Source organism: Neolamprologus brichardi, chromosome 6 (assembly GCF_056152115.1).
Source record: "Neolamprologus brichardi isolate AB-2024 chromosome 6, ASM5615211v1, whole genome shotgun sequence".
Lineage (NCBI taxonomy): Eukaryota > Metazoa > Chordata > Actinopteri > Cichliformes > Cichlidae > Neolamprologus > Neolamprologus brichardi.
Window position 1 is genome coordinate 12,594,889 of NC_142109.1, and position 17,927 is coordinate 12,612,815.

A 17,927-nucleotide genomic window follows, 5' to 3' on the forward strand; every position below is an offset into this window, starting at 1 on the left:
ATTGATGAATGACCTCTTTGCAAAAGTGATTAATCACTAATGTGTTATAGTTATGGGTTCAGTAAAGGTTTTTTATTATTATGAGAAAGCACGTCACAAAATATTTTCTTGTTTGCATCATGTCACTATGAAATATTGGTCCTGATAACCTTAACTAATAAAAAAATATTCTATTTTCCAAGATGAGGTCAAAATTTTATATTACTGCTACCAAATGCAAATTAATACTATGTGTTAAATTTATATATAGTTTAACAATAATATATATATTTTTTGTGAATATACATATGCTTCCTCAGATAAAGTATAATTTAAGCACATATGGTTGATTTTCAGGTACTTTTCCTACAGTCAAATGTGACTTAATTGGGTAATGCCAATATTTACAGCCATCTGAAATTAAAGGGATCGTGTTTTCTTTAATTGTAGTCATGAATATATCATGGCTTCTGAATTAGTTATGGTCAGCAGTGGCGAATATTTAATTTATTGGAACGTGATTTGCTGACGGCATCTGATTTTGTACCCCTATTTTTTCCCCCTCCAAAGTCCCCTGATTGTTGGCAGCTTCTGTGACATTTTTAACTTTTTTTTTTGGAGGGGGGGTGGGGGTGGGGGTAGAGTCTTTGTTAGTAAATCCATTAATATATAAATGATGAAACCTTTACCTGCTCCCAGTTGCTTTGGCTTTCATGTTGTTGTTGTGTTGTTGTTTGGATCGTAATCAGGTATTAATGCCATTCTGTCTGAACTCAAAGATGGCAGGCTGCCTGGTAATTCATATGCTTGTTCTCTGATGGCATCTGTCGAAGTGTGCTCTCTGCATATTGGTACATACCCTATGGGAAATTTCAATCCAGCCCCAGACTGAGTGGGATGTAAGCAATTTCTTAACTGGGACACTTGCGTGAAAACAGAAAGAACAGAGAGAGAGAGAGAGAGAGAGGGAGCGAGAGAGATACTGGGAAAGTGGGACCGAAGCAGTGAGGGAGGGAGAGAATAGGTTTGAGGCCAATCCTACAGTGACAAGCAGCGACAGAGTGAAGAGGGCTCCGTATACTGCCTGGCTTTATTAATTTGGGCCATATGGCTCACGCAAACAAAAAGTTACAGCACAAGAGCAAAAGAAATTTTTACTCTGGATGGAAGAAATTTCCATTGTAGTCTGATTAGTGCCAGCACTTGACTTCATCTGAAATTTATCAATATAATATTAACAGACTATTTTAATTAGAAGGAGGGAAGCTTTGTCAAAGCGGCGATGATGATGACGGCTGATGAAAAGAGCCTGTAGAAAAAATCTGTTCGTGAGAACTCGTCTGTTTTAAAGTTCATGAAACTTTCTACACTGTGGCCTTGAGGCAGTGGCAGTATGTTGTTTTTGTGCAACTTTGGCTATGGTAAATCTGCAGGAAAAACAAATTGTTGGGGTCTGGGAGCTCGTTATCTTTTGGAACTGGACATTTTCCTCAAAACAGTAATCTAAAATATGACAGTAATCCAGATTTTTTGCCTCATTAATAAAACTAAAAGCCAGTTTCTAGAAATATGTGTATTATTTCCGTACTTTGCTCACAGTACATCTTTACCCAGAGATGGCAGAAAGGAAAATAAAAGGAATACTTCAGATTAGCTTAGAAATGTGAGGTGGCAACATGTTTTGCTCTTAAGGATATTGAAGCTTTGCTGATTCATGTCTCAGAAATACATTACTAGACATTGGCTTGGAAAGCCAAATGCTCTCCCACTCTGGCCTGATACTGCTGTGATTCATGCAGAATGTGGTTTGTCATTGTCTTGCTGAAATAAGCAAGTCTGTCTCTGAAAACGATGTCATTTGGCAGCACAGGTTGCTTAGAAACCTGAAGATATTGGTCAGAGCATTAAAGCACATTTTTCTGCTTCGAGCTTGATTTTATACGTTTTATTTTTTATATGGTAGAGTTCTAAGTTATGTGGCAAAAACCTGCTCTAAGTGAAACTAAGTGTCCACAAATACACATTTTAATCAAATCTGTCTTTTTTTATTCTTATATTTTATATAATGCAGAACACCAAGGTTACAGCCATGCAGTGTTGTTTTTTGGCCTTCTTTTTGCATACAGAGATTTCACTTTTTTTCTTATGTATTAGTTTTTGTTCAGGACATCTTAAGGACAGTGTGATTGTGTGCGTGTGTATGGGTGTGTGTGTCTAGACATCAGCAGCTTATCTGCATGGGCGGCTGTAGTAATGGTGGAGTCCTCAGTATTTACATAGTGCGCTGTTATTAGCAGCTAACTGGCGTTGTCCAGGGTGTAACCCACTTTTTACTCTATGTTAGCAGAGACAAACTCCAGCAAACCTGTGACTCTAAGTTAAACATGCGGTTAAGTGGGTTGCTTAAGTTGCATTTTTATGTATTTGTTCCTTTACAAGTGACACAAAATCCCCTTAGCAAACCAACTTCTTTGGCAAGAGCATCCAGACTAAATCACGACCTCTTATAAATGTACCTCGGATCTACTCTGCAAGTACTTCTTTTCAGAAAGGTGTTTGCTTTCCAAACTTTCTAAAAATCAATCTGGAAACAAGTTGGATATGTCAAGAATTTAGGCTGGTATTTTAAACAAGACTTTTCATTTGCTATGAATTTTCAAAACTATCATCACACCATGCAAACCCAGTGCTGATGACTAAACATAGAGCTCTCAGACAACATGGTAACTGATAGCGGAGTCTCTCACAGGGCAGCCTAGACACATTCCTGTTTATAATCTGGCTCTTGTTGGACAGAGGCTCAAAGCACTGATAAACTCAGTCTCTGCCCATCTCACTTTGCTTTCCCCTATCAGAAAACCCATGAGTGCATGCTCAAAATTTCTAGGAATAATTATAACTCCATTACACTCTGACCAGTAAACACTTCAGAGAATAAAAATTGACTATTAGATATTTTCTTTTTGGTATTCTTTTAAATTGTTGATTTCTTGTGTATGTTCTCTGTAAATCTTCACATTTGCCTAGAGCTGTGGTGCTACTGCGCTGCAAGTCTCACCAAAATGCAGTATAAACAGCCACTGAAGCCGCAATCAACAGTTTGCTCCCTATACTTCAGTTAAGTCACATTTGAAAAACATCTGCGGACAATTTGAACATGGCACGCTACTGGTAAACACAGCTGTAAAGATCAAGTGGCCAAACAGAAGATAACAAACCTCCGTTAAGAAAGACTGATGGGATTTACTTGTTGAATTTCCAGATGTTGCTCCGGTCAGTTACCTGATAATGATCTAATATTAGACGACAATTTCAGCTTCTTTTTAGGAAACTATTCTGGCCCTCAGAAAAATGAAATGGCTGTGCGTTTAGCTACAGGTGGTTGAGCCTAAAATGGTTTACTTCTCTCTGAAACACCGACTAGTAAGTTTACATATGTAAGTGACGGCAGTCTGTCAAGAGCTGCCCTCCTGTCTGCCAAACCTGTGCGTGTGTTTCTTCCAATCAGTTCCCAACTGCCCATTATATATACAGTTGCTATTTCAATCAGACAAACCTCCTGCCTTGCCCTCTGTCTCTCTCCAGAACACTTAATCCCTCCACTCATTTCCCTTGATTGCTAGCAGTGTTGCTTTCTGCTTTGATGTAGGGCACTGGGCCCATTTGTATTCCTCTGTTATACTGCCTTATGAAACTACTGAAGGGGATTTTTTGTGTGTGAATGCTTAACATTTATAGATGGTTTTTAGATGGATTTGTGAGTTAAAGGTTGTTGTGGTGCAAACTACTATAAACACCAGTTTAACATAAAAATAAGTCAATAATGGCGACTCAATCCCAAAAATGATTTCAGTTTTTTTCCCTTTATTAGAAATAATATGAGTTTTTTGTTTATTATTGGTTAAAAGTGGCACCATGTTTTTTGATTGTATTGATTTAAAGTTAGAACCACTTTATCTTCTTCTCTTCGTCGTCATTGTGGATCACACACACACACACACACACACACACACACACACACACACACACACACACACACACACACACACACACACACACAAACAAAAAGCAAAAAAATAAAACGAAATAAAACTGCCCATTGGATTTTTAAGCAATAAATTACAAAAATGCTGAAATGTACCAAATATGATGTAAATTAAAATGTATATATACAAATGAATATTTAATTTATTTTTTTTAAATTAGCATTAAAATTTTTTTTTTTATGGTTTAGACTTTAAAGAGTTAAACATGAACTCCTTTAAGAAAAGTCATTTTAAATCACTGACCATTGAGTAGTGCACTACTCGATTTTCAGCATTTTAGCCTATGTAACTGATTTCACAGCAGCAATATCAGCTCTTATTGTGCATATAAAAATGCAGTGTAATCCCATACCCGACTCAATGCTGCTTTCCTTTTCCTCAGAAGTTGGGTGTTGGGAGGTACATCACTTCAGAGTTGCGATACCGTTTCCATTTTTTGTGCAAAAACACCACAGCATGTTCACAAGGGTCAGTGGTCAGTGGTCTGTGCATGGTTTACTTAGCAAGTCACAAATACAGCGGCAGTAAACATCCCAAGTTTTACAGTTTTACTAATGGCACTGCTACCACCTTTGATTTTGAACTTGAGGTTGGTGGACCATCTCCAATTTTCTAAATTTGATATCTGACTTCAGGGCTTGAGGGGTTGCGGACCGCTGAACTAAGGGGCTTAGCTCGACTTCGAAAAAACAACCCGCACACCATAATCCCCTCTACACCAAACTTTATACTTGTCAGATAGTGCAGTCAGACAAGTACCGTTCTCATGGCAACGGCCAACCCCAGACTTGTCCATCGGATTCCCAGATGGAGGAGATTAATTAGAGAACACGCCTCCACTGCTCTAGAGTAAAGTGGTGGCGTGCTTTACACCAGTGCATCTGATGTTTTGCATTATGCTTGGTGTTGGAAACCCATCAATGAAACTCTCTACACTGTTCTTGGGCTAATCTGAAGGCCATATGAAGTTTGGAAGTAATTGACTCTACAGAAAGTTGGCGACACCTGCACACTATGCAACTCAGCATCCATCAGGTGCTTGATTTTACATACCTGTGGCCGTGGAAATGATTGGAGCATCTGAATTCAATGATTTGGATGGGTGGGTGAATACATTTGGCAATACAATGTAAATATGCTTTATGTTTTTCAAACCTTTTGTGTGGCAGTGAAACCCAGTGAAATGATACCCCACAGATGAATACGTTTAAAGGGAAAAGCTGATGAGATTTTGCGTGTGTGTGTTTATGTGTTTTTCCACTGTTAACAAGCAGCCAATGTCTGATGTACCTCGTTTCTGCGTGCCAAAGATCTTCATAGTCTCTACATCAAACACAATAACCCCAGTGTTTTGGGTTATTTCCTTTCATTACAAAAACAAAAGAAAATAAAAACATATGGATGATGATTATGCATTTGGTGTACTGCTGCAGGAAGCATCCAATACTGCACCACATTCACAAGTGAAAACAGTCCAAAACAAATGCATTATCTACTACAGGAAATGATTTCGTTCCACACTGTATCTGTTTTAAAGATTTTTTCAGCTGGAGCTAATGGGCCTGAGTGCCAAAGACAGGATAGAAAAAAAAACTGTGTTTCACAGTGTTTCTAAATGTTTTCTGACGTCTCATGTCATCATGCTGCCAAACAGCTGCAGTGTTGCAGACTGAAGTTATCTCATAAGACCCTCTCACATTAATTCATTACCATTTGTGGTTATATTTTGTTTTTCCTTTCTGTTGATTAAGAGACCACAGGGATTTCCTAGCCTCATCTGGCACGTCATACCTTATGACCTCCTTCTGAGTTTTACTCCTCTGGCAACTCCCCGAATCTTGTCATTCTCCCTCGGGTGCATGTGTAAGGCACAGAGCGAGGGGGAGTCAAAGGTTAGTGGGGGGAGACAAGACCGACACCATCTGGCAGTGATTACGTCTCTGAAGAGAAGCCGAGATATCACTCCCGATGTGCTGTGAATGTCTATTTGTGGTGTTTGTACTGAAAATGAAAATTATGTTCGTCCTGTATTCTGATAACAAATAAAAGCCTGAGCTAAGATAGTCTGATTTTTTATTTATTTGTTTATTTTTGCTTTATTTACTGTTTGGAGCAAATTACTGTTTTAGCACTCTATCAAGCAGGAAGTGAAAAACTGTTGCGGTAAAATCTATAAAGAAATTATAAAACCTTTGTTGGCCTCTCGCTTTAAAATACAAGGATAATCAGGATAATTGCTGTGATTCATTGAATATGCATATCTAAGCACTAGCCAAATCAATTAGCCTCAAGCATTAAACTGACCTTTGACTTCCATAATGGGGCCCCTATTCAGCCCTGAGGGTCAAAGGATACTTAGAGGCCCACCTGTGTAGACAATTAAAACCAGGAAGCTGCTTTTTAAACTGACACCCAGCACTGAGACGATAATTGTAACATGCGGCTCATGTGCAGCACTTCAATATTTACTTACACGTTTCAGTGGAATTAGTTTACGATATAGCATATTGTAAAGGGTTTAATTGCTTCTCTGGTGAGTTGATTAGTTATTAATAACTAACTTGGAATACTTCACAGATTCTCCATGAGGGGCTCAACGCACAAATACAGACAATAAATGTGAATGAATGCCTCATTGTCTGCAAAGCACATATTAAATTGTATTAATATTTATAATTGCTTTAATATGTGTGATTTACAATCAAAACAAAACTAGATTGTTTCAGTAGTAATAACCATAACACTCAGCGTAGGCCTATAAAGCTGTCACGGCAAACATGTTAGCAATTTCCCATCTAGCAGCAACATTAGCTTCAGTTGGGACTCGGCTTCAATACTCACGCTTTAGTTTTACCTTTAGCTTTACTTGCTTTACAAAACACTGCTGTGGCTGAAGGTGACACGTGATGGTAAATCGAAACAGCAAACTCACAACAGTGGAGTGCAAAAATGGCAAGAAGCTAATACGATGGCGCTAGGGACAGTGCAATACAAGAAGTCTGTAAGAGGAAGACCGGGGTTGTCTACTAGATGGAAGGTTAGTGGTTTGATCTCCGGTGTCACGCCAAAAAGATCTAATTTTTTCTGCCAGGAAAAAATGAGTTCTGGTATTTGAGCTGTCAAACATGTCTGTCGTGAATGATATCAAGTGATTTTAAGCATAAAGTAAATTCCTGTCGTGATGCAGAAGCTGCAATTAGTTTTTAGCAAAGTGACTTTCATATGTTTATCCATTTATCCAAATAAAACTGTCATTAATGTTAAACATGCCAAGATCTGGTCTAGAGGTGAATAGAAATTGCCACATAAATAACACATAACATATATCATAAAGATATTGTGGCCAAAAATGACTGGATTGATCAGAGTGTAGGACACAGAGCAGGTACAATAGAGCAGGGTCATAAAGATATTAGAAATAAAAAAAAACCCACACAGAAATCACTTTACGGCAGACGATTACTTTTTTTTAAATAAGAATGTACTTAGAGTGAACTCAAATAAAGTAGAAAAGTCCTGCATAGTTACGAGTCCATCCTTAAGATAAACTGATGCACCCTACAGTAAGCGATAAGTGTTGAGAACCCAAATATCACAACATGATTAATCTGTGTGTCATTCATAAAAAAAAATAAAGCAGAAAATCATTAACATATTTCAGTATGTCTAGCTTAAAAATTGTGTACTTTTGGACACATTTTTCTATGTGTTTTTTTGCCATGCAGTTGTACCAGAGTCTCTTAATAGCTGCTTTCCGCCTTCTTTCCTTATCACTCATGCAATTAGTTTCAGCGTAGAAAGAGTTTTACTCACCCAGTCTTTCACACTGACTCATGTTTCCTGTGTGCCATGATCAAATGAGGGAAAATGGGCACTGCCTGGGCAGGGCTACCAAGTACCTTGCTGTATGTTTTGGAGATTTGGGTTATTAAGCACAGGCGCCATGCCTTTATAACGCTACTGTGTGTTCATTTAGTTTCCAGGATTTCCCTGAGAGTCTTTTAGTGGTCGTGGTTGATAAAGATTGTTGATGGACAAAATTTAAACACTTATTTGAAGAGAAAATTTAATAAAATGTTGTTTTTTTTAAGTAATGAATTGAGAGATATAGGACCTGATTATTTAAAGGTATTATTATTCTAGTTTTCTAATAGCATTCATGGAAACCGGTGATGAAAGCGTAAGTTTTTTTTCCTTACTGAGAGATTTGTTGACATGGTGAAACTGAATTATTTTCACCATAAAGGCAGACTGAATGTAGTATAAATACTGACTATTTAAGGCCCGAGAAGCAAAAAACTTTCAATTCCAACTATGAATATTCACACAAGAACAAGTGTTATCAAGGGGCCAGCGTGTCAACACCCTCATGATTCGCAAAGGGCATAAACTCTGTCAAACTAGCCGAGTGCCAAAAATGAAATCCTGAAAAACTATGAGCGATCATCATCGTCATCACCATTTCCTGTACTTGTTTACGGAGAACGTTCTTGCAGAAGACAGAGCTGCTGTGACTATCGGTAAATGTTAAAGACTTATCAAAAAACAGCTCAGATTTAATACGTGACCGTGCCAAGACAAGCCTGGAGTGAAGCAGACCATTTCCTTGGTTGCCCAGCAAGTTGAGTTAGTGTACACATAGAGTCATGTGGGCACCGTAGCCAAAAACTAGTATCAACAAAGCATGCGCGGTAATTCTGGAACAAAAATTGTTAAGAACTTTGCTGTGTAAGGCTTATCCAACTCATTCCTCCCTTTCTCTGTAAAACTGTGCAACAACTCTCCTTGTTGTGACAGCTGAACACATCTGTCAGGACAGATTTCACAGACGCAGTATTAAACCTTCATCTTGCTGTTTCTTAGATTTACAGTGTACATATTGTTTATTTATTTTGGACATTGCCATTATTTGGTAGTGGAGCAGTGCAGATACACAGAAAGGGCCGCAGGTCAGACTCAAACCTGGACCACTGAACTGGCCGTGTTGCATACGGTTGGCTACTCACCTACTGAGCTAAACTAGCACCCACAGTCTTAGCTTTATTTTTAAATTTTTTGTTTTCATTTTTTAAAATTACCACCATAGGTACTTACCTACCTACATTTTGCCTGTAATTATTATCCATTTAAAACCCGAACCATGAAATAACCGCCAGAAACCTTTAATTTTTTAAATATGGAGTGTTTGTTGAACCTTTAGACAAACTATATAAAAAGATGTCAACTTTTAATCTGCATATATGAGTTTTAATTTGTATCACATTTTTCTACATAACCCATATTTATGTAATTTATTCATTTAAATTTGTCATGCCATTTGTATCATTTTTTGAGGTTAAAAAAAGATGATGTAGATGTCTCAAAACTCAGAAAAACACATGTATCAAATGCGATATGCTTGGCTTTAAAGGGTTATATACGTTTGTAAAATTTAGGCACTGGAATTGAGCACAGAATGAAAACAGGGGAAAAGACAAGGAAAAGTGCTAGAATTTAAGTGAAAGAAAAAATTCTTAATCTTTGATGTAAACTCCACATTTATTTTTTCAGTGCTTAGTAGTATTCCTCATGATCAATGTGCATCAGTCGATTTATGGTCATTTGTTTATGCACAGCTCTCTTAAGCTCCCAACACAGCATTTCATTCAGGTAGAGGTCTGTACTTCTACCTGGACCACTGCACCCTTTTTTAATAGCTGTTGTAAATTAGCTGTTGTACTTTGGATTCGACACTACCTGAGCAGTCAAAGTGCTTTATGCATATTTATATAAACACTTTTTACTATGCTTAAGTGCTTTCTATCTAACATTCACACTCTAACTGATGCATCACAGAGCAACCTGGGTTTAGGATGTTTTGTTCTAGGATGTTTGGCATGCAGACTGGAGCAGGCAGGAACCGAACCACCAACCTTCTGATTAGTAGGGGTGGTGATACATAAAACCACAGGATTTGAAGAGGGTGTGCTTTCTTTTTGCCCTGACTGCATGTACATACTGCATGTATAAATTAATTTTCACCTGTCAGCTTTGCTACAGAAGGAAATACTGGGATGAGAATGTGATCATTAGCAAAATGCTCTTGCTATACTCCTCTATGGGCGTCAGCCAAGCTAAAGCAACAACATTAAGAACACAATAAAAATAATAAATAATAATAAATAATATATAATTATTATTTTTATATTACAGCTGCTAATAATAATACTAATAGTAATACATTAAAAAATAATGAAATGATGAAAAACACAGAAAATACAATTAGAATCAAATTAAAATAACAATAATAAAATAGCATTGACAACAATTAGTCATTAAGCCAGCCACAGTAGTGGGCCCTCCTGAGCTGTCGGCAGCATCTGCTGTAACTGTTGTTTACAACTGAGATTGTACTTCTCAAAACTATTCTTTACCTCATAAATCTCTCATGTTACGCAGTCCAATTTGAGTTAATGTGATTATATCTATTTTTCTTGAACTATGAAAATAAATAAAAAAGAATCAATAGACCAACTCAAGTTACAGACACAACACAGACATCATAAACAACAGGAAGGCAAGCTGGATCAATGATTTAGAAATATCTTTATCACTTTTTCAGTGCCATAAAAAGTATAAGATAGATCTCATGGATGTATAGCTTTATCTGTGAAACTGGGTGGAACATGTTGGAAGGTGCGCTGAGGCCACGAGGCAGAGATCAGTAGAGGTGCATGAGAGGCTTCGTGTGGTTAGGGACTCTCAGAGGAGAATAGATTACATGTTTAGAAGTCTTGGATCACAGTGCAGCCTACAGCCATACCTCCACCTCCATCCACAGCAGTCAAGATAATGACCCAAGTCATGATCTCGGCTCAGATGGGCTTCAGTCATCAATATGTCTAAGCTGAGGATGGACCTGACACTGCTTCTCAGCAGGAGGTCCACTGTTCCTGATGTCTAATTTTTGAAAGTTTCTTACAACAGAGAGAATAAAATGTGGCGTTAGAGACCATGGAAGCGCAGTTTTTACAGGAATTTACTTCTCAAACATTGAACAGCAACAACACCTAAAAGCAATGAAGAATTAGCATTTTAAAATGTAAAATTAGCATCTAAAGGTATATAAGTGCTTTATTTCATCCTCTAATAAAGACTTCCTTAGGTATTTGTTTAAAGCTGTACCTGATTTAACTATTAGGGTGGAAGGTAGTTATATGAATTTCTTCACACTCTGCTTCTGATTGACTGCAAGTAGCATTTCTTCAGTAACAGAAAGTGGCTAATTCACCCTGTCATGTGACTTTAGTTAGGGGTCAATGTAAACTTTCTTTATATTGTTTTGTCACATTATTTTCACTAACCTAGCATCTATTTTCTCTAAAACGCAACCACCAGCACCTCACAATGTCAATGAGGTGAAGTGGTTCTCACGCTGTGTATGAATTGTGAAACTTTAAATATTACTTCCTGAGGCTTAATGAATAATGGCGCCCTTTCACTTAATCTCAAACATGCTGGCTTTCACTGTAATGATCATTTGATTAAAAGGCCAATCTAGAGCCTTATAGTTAAGTAAAAGGAAAAATAAAAAATGGTAAAGATATTCTTAATGTCTTCAATTGCTCTCCTGAGAAATGCTCTCAGAACAGGAACAAGCAAACCTGCTTGATATGAACTGTGAAAAATCACTAGTTAAGAAATAAATCGAAAGACAAACTAAGAAAAATGCAAAACTTTAATAACTCTTAACACCCCATGATTAATACTGAGAAATCCATAAAAAACAGTCTGAAAGTTTTAGGTTTGATTGAACTAAATGCATTATTTGCATTAAATGCTAAACTATACTTTTAATGGAGGGAAAATGAACTTTTCTCAACCTAACAGTGACCTTCTTATGCCTACCAATGCTTGCTTTCATTGACAGAAAAAACCCCAGTGAAAATGGATTACTTGTAACTTTGTAACATAGTACACTTGCTGTACACTGACTGGCTTTCCAACTTCGATCCAAGTACTGACAAATTCAAGAACTCCTCACCGATTGTGTCCTGTAAAGACTGCAATCGTTAGTTCCTTAATAAATTATAAACAGAACCCGAGCAGACCTGACATGCCCTCTAGCATATTGTGAATGCAAGGCCACCCACTGGGAGGCTCTCCAATCAAAGATCTGAGTTGCTCTTGGTGTTAGGGTGCAAGACCGGGATGAGTCTGTTCTCAACATTTTTTTCTGATGTGTATGCTCCAGATCTCCACTGTTGTGCTTTTGTTCCTCCTTAAAGGACCCAGTTCCCAGAGAGAACACAAGCACTCTCATGAAACTTGTCCAAGAAAAACAGCCACCCCTGTGACCTGCAGGGACTGTCAGTGTGGGCCTCCAAATCCTCCAGGGAGCTCCCATGGGCTGAGTATGGGGCGCTTTAATTACACTAGGAAAGTAGTGTATATGCGTGTGTGTGTGTGTGTATATATATATATATATATATATATATATATATATATATACAGTGGGGCAAAAAAGTATTTAGTCAGCCACCGATTGTGCAAGTTCCCCCACTTAAAATGATGACAGAGGTCAGTAATTTGCACCAGAGGTACACTTCAACTGTGAGAGACAGAATGTGAAAAAAAAATCCATGAATTCACATGGTAGGATTTGTACAGAATTTATTCGTAAATCAGGGTGGAAAATAAGTATTTGGTCACCTCAAACAAGGAAAATCCCTGGCTCTCACAGACCTGTAATGTCTTCTGTAAGAAGCTTTTCTGTCCCCCACTCGTTACCTGTATGAATGGCACCTGTTTGACCTCATCATCTGTATAAAAGACACCTGTCCACAGCCTCAACCAGTCAGACTCCAAACTCCGCCATGGCCAAGACCAAAGAGCTTTAGAAGGACACCAGGAAAAGAATTGTAGACCTGCACCAGACTGGGAAGAGTGAATCTACAATAGGCAAGCAGCTTGGTGTGAAAAAATCAACTGTGGGAGCAATCATCAGAAAATGGAAGACATACAAGACCACTGATAATCTCCCTCGATCTGGGGCTCCACGCAAGATCTCATCCCGTGGGGTCAAAATGATCATGAGAACGGTGAGCAAAGATCCCAGAACCACACGGGGGGACCTGGTGAATGACCTGCAGAGAGCTGGGACCAAAGTAACAAAGGTCACCATCAGTAACACACTACAACGGCAGGGAATCAAATCCCGCAGTGCCAGACGTGTTCCGCTGCTGAAGCCAGTGCATGTCCAGGCCCGTCTGAAGTTTGCCAGAGAGCACATGGATGATACAGCAGAGGATTGGGAGAATGTCATGTGGTCGGATGAAACCAAAGTAGAACTTTTTGGTATAAACTCAACTCGTCGTGTTTGGAGGAAGAAGAATACTGAGTTGCATCCCAAGAACACCATACCTACTGTGAAGCATGGGGGTGGAAACATCATGCTATGGGGCTGTTTTTCTGCCAAGGGGACAGGACGACTGATCCGTGTTAAGGACAGAATGAATGGGGCCAAGTATCGTGAGATTTTGAGCCAAAACCTCCTTCCATCAGTGAGAACTTTGAAGATGAAACGAGGCTGGGTCTCCCAACATGACAATGATCCAAAACACACCGCCCGGGCAACAAAGGAGTGGCTCCATAAGAAGCATTTGAAAGTCCTGGAGTGGCCTAGCCAGACTCCAGACCTCAACCCCATAGAAAATCTGTGGCAGGAGTTGAAAGTTCGTGTTGCTCGGCGACAGCCCCAAAACATCACTGCTCTTGAGAAGATCTGCATGGAGGAATGGGCCAAAATACCAGCTACTGTGTGTGCAAACCTGGTAAAGACCTATAGTAAACGTTTGACCTCTGTTATTGCCAACAAAGGTTATGTTACAAAGTATTGAGTTGTATTTTTGTTATTGACCAAATACTTATTTTCCACCCTGATTTACGAATAAATTCTTTACAAATCCTACCATGTGAATTCATGGATTTTTTTTTCACATTCTGTCTCTCACAGTTGAAGTGTACCTCTGGTGCAAATTACTGACCTCTGTCATCATTTTAAGTGGGGGAACTTGCACAATCGGTGGCTGGCTAAATACTTTTTTGCCCCACTGTATATACATATGTATAGCAATTTTGAAAGACTGTTTGAACCAAATGTTCTTTCAAATGTCTTACAATTTCCAAATAGTCCACCGGACTACATGAATGATGCAGCAGTAAAATGTTTGTAAGGACTGTAGAAGGAAACAAAGTGTGTGTGGAAAATTGGCCTGGGGTTTTGTGCATAAGGCAGAACAACACTGTATTAAGGACAGAGAACCCAATTGAGATCAGAGAAGGTTAAATTGGTCAAAATACGGCCTGTTTCTACTCATTATCACTTCCTTACTGTAAAGAATTTCTGAAGGTTTCTCGGTATGGGTGTATCATCTAAGAAACAGTTCCTGTTTATCACTGAGATAAAGTAAAAATACATTTTTTTTTTTGGAATCATATCATTCAGTCATAGACATGCCCATGCATCACACTAATATTTACAACAGATACCATTTTAAACCCTGCCAAAACAAACAAAATCCTTTAAATGACAGTAATTACAAACCAGGACCATAACGTATACACATTTAGGTTCGCTGCCTTTCCCTCGCTGCAAATGAGAACCGGCATATTTATTTCTCAGGCACAAGCAACATATTAAAAAGTTATATTTTGTAGTATCACCCACACTTGCGGTGGAGCAATCAGCAGTCCGCAGAATGAGTAACACCATCGCCTTGTAAGCAGTCCCCAAAGTACACTTTAGTTCAAATGATCCTTTTTATAAACAAAACCTCTCAGTGCAAAACAATACACATTAAAACAACGAATGAGAAAAGATATTGTAAAACAGGAACATAACAAAAATACTCAAAAACGAGGGTAGAAACATAGACAGGGCTGTGTATACTGACCAGTCTGACCAAAAAACCCCCCAAAAACAGAGTGATTCCAGTGACTGTTGTGATTTATTATATATATGGTGAGCCCTGGAGTTCATAAAAATGAAAACAAAACTACTATAGTGTGACTGACGTGGGTTGAAGAGTGCAGGTTCTGACAAACTATCATTTTATCTGAGAGATGCCAGTCAACAGATCTGTCAGCAAGCAGCCTTAGTATTTTTTTGCATCTCTGGAGAGAAGATTCATTGCCAATAAATCTTCCAGATTGGGAATTTCCACACAATTTTCCCATAGTTTTGCATTTCGTATCCCCTGTCAACAAAGTGCTGATTTAACTAAAGCCTAAATACCTCGATGGCTTTTAACAAACAGGCTTTAATACGGCTTTAAATACTGCTTGACTTTACATATGGCAGCACTTAACTGGGAGAGACTTGATCTTGGTCGAAGGATTAAAGATGAAAGAACATACAAGTTTGGAGAAAAAGAGAAAAAATACTAATGCAAACAAATAAGAAATACGACTACACTGCGTTTTCCTTGCTAGACTGAGCTGCATTTGTTTCAAAGATGTTTCAGATATCACGTAAAGGCTATGTGAAAAAGACTGCTGTAAAACAGTGACCTCAGTGGAAATGGGGAGACCTTCCTCTGATGTTGGAAATATTTATTTGGCTATTTAGCCTATCTGCTGATAAACTTTGTTAAGTACTTGTGATAGATGTTTACACTTTTTCTTTTATTTAGCTTACCGTTACTGATTTCCTCACTATGAAAAAAAGCAGTTTAACACCATAATTTGCTATAATGAAGCTGGTTACCTCATTGTCTATAAGATAATGTTACATCAAAAGACCTTAAAGGAAAACAGAAAATCCACAGCAGGGTAAACTATCCACTGCCATGTGAAACAGATTTTCTTCTAACCTCTTTTGAAGATAGGGAATAGACGCGGTCAAATTCTAGCACATATTGCTGAGCAGAGCCTGCTTTTGTGCTTCTCCTAAAAAGGCACTAAATTAACAAAGGTGCCGAGACGGATTATATACAACTCTGAGCATGTAAATATCCACAAATAGATGTAACTGCCTAAGATAGATTGATATTTGAACCCTTTCTTTGTGCACTTCATGAGCAGCTGATGCGTAATGACTCTACACGGGAGAAAGACATATGGCAGATCCACCAGCCGTCTCCATGCTAAAAGAAAAATGTATATTTAGCAACATGGTTATCATCATCAGGTTTGTTAAAGTCAGCTGTGGCAGCCGATCACACTTTGGGTAATCCCTTCAGAACAACTCGTACCGCTCCAAACTGGGAACAGCAAGGCTGCGTGTATAATCTTTTGGAAATGATCTTGTGCTGCTTACTCTTATTGGCAATAAATTACCGAAGCGCAGACTTTGAGCGAAAGGCATGTTTGCAGACCAGCTACAAACATGCGTGAGAAATTTCTAACCTCTTTCAGGGTTCAGTGTGCTTTGGCTCGCTGCCTGGAGTCATCAAGCTGCGGCTGATGTTTTGGGCCTCCTGAATATTAAAAAACATATAAGAGGATAGTTTCTATAAAAAGTATATCAAATAAATGATGGAGTTGAAACAACCTTTCTGGATTTTGATTTGTTTTCATATATATATGAAGGAAAAACAACATTTAAAAATCTTTGTGAACATGAGATTTTTATAAAAGTTGAACATTTTACATATTCTACAACCACTTGAGGACCTTGTTAGAAATGGTGGTCTAATGTTTAGGTAGTCAGATCACTTCTAGGAATTTTTTAAAAATTTATAATGCCAGGGAAAGATTAAATGTAATTTAACCTGTTTTGGGGTTTTTTGTTTTTTTTTTACGAAGAAGCTGGGAATGTGAGTTTGTTGGTCAAGTTTTGCTCATTTGTGGGTATGACGCTAGTTTGTAAAACTGTGTTTTAAGGAAATGACCACTAGATGTCATAGTTGCTTGGTTTTCAGGGATGTCAAGCAGCGTGATTGCAAATCTTTCCAGAGTATCCGCTATACCCTGAGAAATCTGATCAGCTGGTTTGTTCTTTTGTTAGCAGGCTTGCACAGATATAAACATTACTAATATTGCATTTTACATCATGTGTTGCCAAGAGTTACAGTTTTTCAGTTAGTGTTTTTGCTGGTTTACATAAGTGGGGCACAAATGTCATTTGAACACTAATGTAAATTTACACATCTGTAAATGTGAGTGTTGCTTTATGTGTTTTTAACACGAAAAATATATAAGGTTTATGAAGGGACTCTACATACTGAACAGCGTCCACACCTGAACAGTAGTGAGAAAAAAAACATTAAAATCAATCATAAATACAATCTCCAAATAAAAGGTAATACAGCAAGGCGCTCACTTAAACTCATTTGCAAAACTCCAGCATTAATGCTAAAAAAAAAAATCACTCTACCTTTAACATTTCACTTTCCTTCTTCACAGTTAGAACAAAAGCAGGGTATCTGCCCCCACATGGGCCACAAACCCCCCACCTCCCACCCCTCCCTATGCTTTCTTGCTTCTTCAATTTCTTCCCTCTATAAATTTCTCTCACTGTGCATCTCTCCATCTTTCCAATTCAAGTCAGACAGATGCCTCTCCGGAACTTCAGAGCTGTGGAGTGGAAGTGATGAAAGCCACAAGCCGGGTCCCACTGCAAGACCCCAGCTCCTCGTCTGCCAGCGCAAACTCCCTCATTTAGAAGCACATCCTGGAACTGGGGCTGCTTTTTAATTAAAGCCTTGGTGGATTGGGCGAGACCCAGTAGAGGTTGCGAGGGAAACTTTAAAGTTGCACTTGACAGGTATATTTAAGTTCACCAAGTTTGACCAGATGGAACATGTATATTGTATAAGTCTTTGAATATTGTGGTGGTGGTGGTGGGGTGGAAAGAAATATATCAAACAAGCAAAAAGAAAAAAAAATAGATGGGATGGGGGAGGAAGCGTCGAAGAGTGG